Source organism: Poecilia latipinna, unplaced genomic scaffold (genome assembly GCF_001443285.1).
Source record: "Poecilia latipinna isolate Pla-1442-1.1 unplaced genomic scaffold, P_latipinna-1.0 Scaffold5313, whole genome shotgun sequence".
NCBI classification, from domain to species: Eukaryota; Metazoa; Chordata; class Actinopteri; order Cyprinodontiformes; family Poeciliidae; genus Poecilia; species Poecilia latipinna.
The window spans coordinates 6,713-14,762 of NW_015117929.1; the positions used below are offsets into that span (position 1 = coordinate 6,713).

General features: G+C 42.4%; 1 long non-coding RNA gene across 1 annotated transcript in view; it reads left to right on the plus strand.

Moving 5' to 3' along the window:
• LOC106943450 (uncharacterized) overlaps positions 1-3,270 on the plus strand; it is a 9,974-nt gene extending 6,704 nt beyond the window's left edge. Inside the window, exons 2-3 of the long non-coding RNA XR_001423920.1 lie at positions 2,981-2,986; positions 3,260-3,270. This is a non-coding gene — a long non-coding RNA (uncharacterized LOC106943450). The remainder of the gene's footprint in view (positions 1-2,980; positions 2,987-3,259) is intronic.
• The last annotated feature ends 4,780 nt before the right edge of the window (positions 3,271-8,050 follow it).

The following is an 8,050-nucleotide window of genomic DNA, read 5'->3' on the forward strand; positions in this document are numbered from 1 at the left end:
TTAGATTAATCTGAAAATTTGTTGTTTTTTGGTAGATATCTACTCCTCCTTCTTTTGATTTTTATGATATGCTCCTTGTTTTCTAATATGCCATTGTGCAAACTAAATATTTATTGTACAACTAAATATTGACTTTGCAAACTTATTTAGACTACAACTAAATATTCAAATTCAAATTAAATGTTGTTTGTCAACTACATATTTTGTTCTAAAGTAAATATTTATTTTATAGCCTAAAAGTAAATATTTTGCTCACTAATCAGATATTTTGCTTGCTAAATATTTAGGTTGCAAATTGGCTTGGAAATAAGTGGAAGTGGACTATCAAAATAAAAGTGTTGTCTCACTTTAAATCACTTGTTGTGTGTTTTTAAGATGTTAAAACCAGAGTTGATATTATTATGTGTTTTAGTCTGATTCAAAAGTCTCACTTTGAAGAACAGCTAAGTGTCAGTAGAAATGCCTCTACAGTTTGAGGTTTGTTACATCATACCCACCATGATTAGTATGTCTTCCAGGAAACAGGTCTTTTCTAAAAACACAGATGAATTACGAGAAACCATAAAAGACAAGAGCCTGGGCATCGAAGCAGCAAAAAAAAAGAAAGAAAAGAAAACATGAGATACTACCTCATGTCTGTCCTTCAAAGGCCTTTTGTTTGCAGTGGAGGAGCTGAATGTTGCCATTCACGTCCGACGTTTTTATCCGAGACAATATTTTATAAGCTCTTCAGAGAGAACCTTTAGCTTCCTTTTCCTGTGGTTTGGCCAAGGCTAAGCTGTCGGGCGAAGGGAACAGCCAAACCCAAATGTAGATGCTCAACTTGGCAGGCTCTGCTCAGAGCGTCCTGACCAGACAAAAGCAGGGAGAGGAATAAAGCCATTTATTTATATTCTCTGTGGTTTTGCGTGTTGGATACTAGACTTCCAGACCCTGAGTGAACACTCTGTCTGAAGACAAAGACAGATGGATGGCTTTCCGTCGACACACTTGAAGGAACTTTCTGGATTAATGTCAGATCCATATGTGTTAATGGTGTGTGAGCATTTGATGTGTGGTCCGCCTCCGTTTACCAACACCCCCCTGCCCCCCTTCCTTCCGTTTCATTCTCGGCGCTGTAGGCCCAACTTTCACAGCATCACGGCATGCAGGGCAGACACCTCCAGTGATGATCCACACCGGCAGCATTAGAGATCTGATGAAACCTGATCAGATCTCTTCTTTTTTTTTTCTGCAGGGATGACCTCACCGCTATCAGCCAAGGAATGGAACCAATTTAAAGGAGCTCCCAAGAATCACTGGTGTGTTCAGATTTGTCAAACCCAACTACATCGGGGCCAACTTCCACTTTAGCTGCACACATACTGTACTGTTACGGAGACTAGGGAGGTAGGAGGGGGGGGGGTGACAAAAAGCGTATTCCGCCAACGGAAACTGCTCTTATAGGTCTGTCTTACTCACACCCAAGCGCTATGTGGGAGAGCCCATAAATGAGTCAACCCTAGCTGTTTCTATAGTCTTGGAAGCTGCAAGGGGAGTTGGGAAGGTGGTGGTTGGGGGTGAGGGTGGGGGAGGGGGGGCTTATATATGTTCACACAAATCCACACACACATATACGTTTGCTGTGGCTAACTCAACCTCTCTGGTCAGGAGAGGAAGCCAAGAGCAAGCAGAGCAGTGGAACACTGGGAGTCTTGTGCCTGATTTTGGAGCCTCTGGCTCTCTCCCGACCTCGCTTCAAAATACACTGCGGCTTCGAGGAACAGCACTCTCAGCAGTGGGAAGGCCAGGCATGGAAAATTCAAACACAACAAGAAAGAAGGGAAAGATGGGGGTGGGGGCGGATGGGGAGGGAGACAAAATTTATGTGCTCATTCAGTTTCGTGGCGGTGAGCATTTTCCTAATGCTTTTAACACACTTTCTGTTCAAAGCGGGGTTTGCAGTGACAGTTTCCAAATCTGAAAGTGAAAGAGTTTAGAAAATGCAGCGTAATTGCAGTTTGTGACTATGGAAGTGATTCAGAAGTTAAAGCTGCAGGACGTCACTTTTGTAACATTTGTTCAAACTGTAAAACCTGTGAAAAAAAACAAACTCCTCTGCCTCCTCCATGTTTTCTCGCAGCGCTCCCGGTCAGAAACAGCCAATCAGGACCCAGGAGGCGGGTCTTAGCGCTGTCAACTAATGTCAATCATCTTACTGTTTATCCACCGTCGTCGGTAGCCATGCTTACTAGCCTTAGCATTCACTCCAGGCTCTGATGTGAGGAAGGATCTGTAGTGTAGCAGAGAGCAAAGGGCAGCGCATACAGGAGCATGACTGACAGCACTAAAACCGTCCTCCTGAGAATTTCTAACAAATATGTAAAAAACATTTTTTTTAAAATATATGTTACCTTGTGCAATTTTTTAAAGATTGGGATGTCTAACAATGTTTTTTAATAAATGACAATTTATATACCTTAAAAAGAATACTAGTCAAAACAAAGAAATCCTCTAACTGTCCATTCAGAAAAGTTTGATCCTGCTCTGATCTGTGGATGTATTTGTGTTCCTGACTTGTTGCTGCTGATCCAGTAATTAGAAGCATGACAGGTTGGTTTCTCTGACATCTCACCTTACTCCAGCAGCATAATGACACCTTGTCTGGCTAATAGTGTGTGCTGCACCCTGTAATCGCTCCCCACTCTGACGCTGCTGGATTTGACTTCAAATATGAAACTGGCCAATGGTGACACAATCCACACAGGGACCAATATTGTGTTGTCCAGTGACAGAAACATCCAGTCGTGTTTTCATCACTTATGGGGACTTCACGTTGACTTCCATTAATTTCTACAGCCTAATCCTTACCCTATTCCTAACCCCATACCTAAACATCACATACCTAACCACTAACCCAAAAACAACAATTTCCCTCATGGGGACCAAGAAAATGTCCCCACAAGGAGCAATGGTCCCCATAACCCCACATTGTAGACAGAAATAAGTTCCCACAAGGATATGAAAACCTGGTACACACACACACCTACACGCACACACACACACACACACACAAATTGTGTGTCAGATGAGCTCAGCTGGACCTTTCGTCAGTCAACAAGTGACAGATTTTTTGTTGTTGACTCGTATTATCGTGTTATCTTCAGTCAGTGTGTGTACATACACTCCAGTTAAGCCCAGAATGATTCACACAGCTGAAAGATTTAGATTTAAAATGACTTTTTTAAAATTTAACCATGAAGTTTGTTTATGATATGAGAATATGAAATGAGACAGAAATCTGTCAAAGAATAATGGATTATCATCAATGGAAAAAATGTTTTTACATTTTATTGAAAAACAGCTTTAATAAAGCTGAAAAAGTGTTAATGTCAATTAAACCTTTTAATACTTATTACCAGGGGAGCAAAGCTTTGCTTGTTTCCACTGGTATTTTGATCATTTTCGGCCTCATTGCCATCACCCTAATCTTTAACCGCATCCACAGCTGAGTCAGGTTCCAGTCAGCTCTCTCCAGAATTACTATAAAACAAAACTAGAAGATTACTTCAAAGCTAAACTTGCCAGAGGTATGAATACTTCTGGGCTTAACTTGTCACTTGAAGTCAGACGTGTCCTCAGGTGAATTGTGCATTTTTAATTTTTTGTTCTGCTGTTTGTTCTCAGAGGACAGAATTTCCAAGTTTGCAGGTGGAAATACAACAAGAAAGCCACTATAAAGAACTATAAAGTTATGTAATAAAAATGTATTTTATTTGTTAATAACTCTTTGCTAAAGATTTGGAAACAAAGTCAAACAAACGTAATCCTACAAGCTATAGAGAATATGAGACATTCGTGAGTAATTGAATATTCAAAATATTATCTTATATCTAAAGTTGATCAAACAGAAAAGTGTTTGAGGAAAAGAATGAGGTAAAATAAAACAACACAAAACCAACCGGGGTGTGTGACACCAAAAGCTCATTTCATTTTCACTGGAGATTTTTTATTCATGTAGATAAAAACCACAGCGAAGGCTCCTGCTGTCCTCTCATGGTTTTATTAGAGTGGCGTATCTTGGGTTTCAGGCATAAAGCAAATAAAGGCCGACGCCTGCGACTCATCCAGCAGAGCATCTCTGGCCGGATGTTTGATCGTTTCTGTGTGGCCCCATCCTGTCTACCTCGCTGCTAATCCCACTGCTTTGATACTCAATTAGAGAACACAAACTCTGCATTCCTCCTGCAGGAATAAAAACACATAAAAGAACAGGTTTGAGTAGGCTGTATGGATGTCTTAGCTAACAAACTAACTCTAATGAGTTTATTTGTTTTGTTTTTTTTTACAGTTTCGTAAGCCAAACTCAGACCCGATTACTGCCTTGATCTGTAGAATTAAGAAATCATTTAAACAGAACCTGTTACACAGCCTGAAGTAGGCTTAAAGCTCTCATCATGTCCGTATGAGGAGATGATCTACAGGAGGTCAGATGTGTCTCTGCTAGGAAAAAAATAAACAAATAAAAAATGACCCCATTACTGACATCACTTCCTCTTCAGCTAAACACCCCATAATCCTTCACTGCATTACTGTCACTGTCACATGACCAAACAAAGACCATGTGACCAACAACCTGCAATCCTGAAGACTTTGGACAGAATATTCAGTAGACTGAAAAGACAAAAGTGTAAAAGAAAAACTAACAGTGTTTCAGGAAGAAACCATACTGACAGTAAAACTGGAAGGAAGGAAGGAAGAAAGGAAGGAAGGAATGTTTGTTTTAAGCATATGTCTTGACACTCACCATTTATTTACACTACAACATGAGAAAAATAATCTGTGAAAAATCCTGCTCCTCTGCTGTCTCCAGGAGGAGAGGCTTAGTGCTGCCAATCATGCTCTGCTGCTCAAAGTGCTAATAGGAACAACTCACTGTTGCAGGAAAACTGTTTACCCACCACTGCTTGTGGCTATGCTAACTAGTTTTAGTGATACTCTGCATCCAGTGAGACCTGATATGGCATCTAATAAATAAAAAAATGCTGCTGCCCTCTGCTCTCACGAACAGGATGAGTAATGCCCGAGGATCTGAAATCAAACATGTTTTGTCTGCAGCTCAGTCACAGTTTACACCTCAGCACACCTCAGCACACTTCAACACAGAGTGAGTTATGATGCAGGGGCACGCCTGTGGGAGCCCGAGACTCACTGACTGACTGACTGAGGAGCAGTGAGAGAGAGACGGAGAGAAAACGCAGTTTGGGAAATTCACACGACAGAAACAGACAGGAGAGAGAGAGAGAAAGAGGGAGAGAGAGGACTGGAACATGGGATGGGGAGGAGGAAAAAAGGAGGGGGTATGACATGAGGGGGAAGTGAGTGAAGAGAGGATGAATGGAAGAAGAACGGAGGAGGGGAGTTGCTTCCTGTCGCCATTCCTGCCCACATAGACAGGCGAAGAAAAGAGCGGCAGAGCGAGAGGATCTGGGCGGACTGCAGGCCACATGACATTCCCTCTCCGGGTCCCTCGCTTTTCCCTCCGCACTGAGTGATGTGCACCCTCCCTCCTTCCCTTCCTCGTTCCCTCCCCCTTCCCCCTCCCTTCCTCAGCCCTTCAAAGCTTCGACATGTCATCTTCCACCACAAAAACAGAGGTGGGAAGACTTGCTGGCGCTACCGCTGCCTCAGGGTGTCTGGCACTAAAGCTGACTGCAAATACAGCAGGGAGAGGAGGATGAGGAGGAGGAGTGGGAGGAGTGAAGAGACAGAGAGAGAGGAAGAGAGAGAGAGAGAGAGAGAGAGAGAGAGAGAGAGAGAGAGAGAGAGAGAGGAAGAGAAAGAGAGACATGAAGGGGGAGAAGAAGATGGGAGACAGAAGACTCAGAAGAGAGACAGGGACTGGAGTAGCAAGCAGGACAGCATGTATTACAGAAGACTCATAAAGCCCTGGGCGTCAGTGTGTGTGTGTGTGTGTGTGTGTGTGTGTGTGTGTGCGTGTGCGAGTATGTGTGTATGTAGCGAACTTGTTATTAAGGTGGAGAGACAGAGATGAGTCCTGTCTGTTTAGTCTTTTTTCTAAGGTGACACTGTTCTGTCTCTGCTTTCTCACACAAACTGAGCCGTTTCCCTGACTGTGTGGCCCGCCGCCACAATCACAGCCACAAAAGCACAATGATACCCAGAAAGGCCCAATCTCAACCAACGCTAATGGGAAATGTATGGAGACCGCAGGCATGTAATTGAATTTATCTTTCCTAATTCGTAGATCATTTCCTCCAGAATGCCGTCACATTTTCTGCGCCTCTAAATGCGAGCCTGTGGACAGACGATGCGAGTAAACTCTTCCAGGCCAGGCTGTTTGCGAGCCTGGATACCGCGAGATTTGCAGATTGATTTAAAGAGCAATTATGCACTTGGCTTTTGAACCTCTGAGGCTTTGGGAAAGAAATGGTGATTGGCTCCTAGACAAAGTAAGCATATCTGACCAGAAGGAGGCTTCACCATGAGGAGAGAGTGCTGGAGAAGCCACAAGAGCCCAGCAAACAAGAAAGTTGGTAACTGGGATAAGTACGGCCCTCTGGGGACCCCATGACCTCACAGCCAACAGATGAGCGCTGCAGAGAGGCTGGTAAACACCAGGCGTGATCACACTGAGGCAGCGGTGGCTAATGTACAGCCTGAACCAGCAAGAGAGACAAATTGAAACACTTTAGGAATTACTGCCATGACCTAGAAGCAGATTTACACCGCACCTATCCAGATGCTAAATATGAGCATGCATCACATGGACACATATGATGCCACATTAGGTTGTATGCATGCAGTAAATTCTTAAAATTGTTGACAACCAAGTAAAAAACAATCCAGGAAATTGTGTGGATTAAAATTAACATTGAAAAGTGACCATGACAAAAATGTATGATGGCCTATCAGGGTCAATGTACATCAAAAGAAAAGGAGTAAGTTTCCACAAAAAATAATCTGAGAAATTCTCCCAAAAAACTAGGATATTTTTTAATTTAAAGGGAGGAGGGTGGGGTACTCAGGGAGGGAGGATGGGAAAATGACATGACACAATAACCTGCTCCTCTTATCCATGCTAGTCATATCTGTGCTGATTTTCATAAGTCAGGAGTTTAGGCACAAAAATAACTACCAGTCACATCTGCCCTTTATTTGCTTAAATTAATCTGATCAACTGGGACTGAGACAAATGAGGCTGAAGGAAAACCAAAGTTCATAAGAAAGTAGCATTCCAAATCCTGACTCTATTCAAGATGACATTACAACTCACTCAGTTTTTTGCTGGTAACTTCATTCAATTTGCTTCTAACTTTCTATCATTCTGTTTTAGTCTCACTGACTGAAACAAAACACCAAAAACAGTGTAAGGTGACTCTTAATGCCTTGATGTCTGATCTTTACTCAGTGCTAGTCTATGTGATTAAAACTGATTTTTAGTTTCAGTTAAACAAAAAATTGTACAACACGAATCAATATTGGTTAAATTCATCATGCTAGCTTTGCATTTACAGGTTATCACTGACACATGGAAACACAGAGTCTCTCAGCTCTCTGGTACAACCAGTCCTCTAGGCGTCACCGAACCGGATCTGTAGCATAACTAGAAAATCAGTGAGAGCATTTAACTTTTATTTAACTGCGGTTAATTTCCTCTCAATGGAAGTTATGCATTTGTTTAAACAAAAGAAGAAATCAGTTACTAAACAGGAATCAGCTCTTGCCCAACACATGATCTACTGTCTCCATCCATCAGGTCTCGTGAATAGATACATGTTTATTATTGTAGCTCAGGGTGTAAATAGAAGATTTTCTCCTTTATCTTCTCACATATTTTCTGATAAAGCACACAAATCAGATGGGATAATGATGCGGTCAGGCAGAATGTCGTTGTTTAGATCCTCTCTCCGTAATCATTTGTACACAGCCAGCCATCCCTTAATCACATGGATTTGTGGCAGCTGACTGTCCAGCTCTCAAACGTCATCTGTCAGGTCTGGTCTAACCCAGCTGCTCTGCTGCTGCCGGTGTTCAGGTCCCAGAGGCG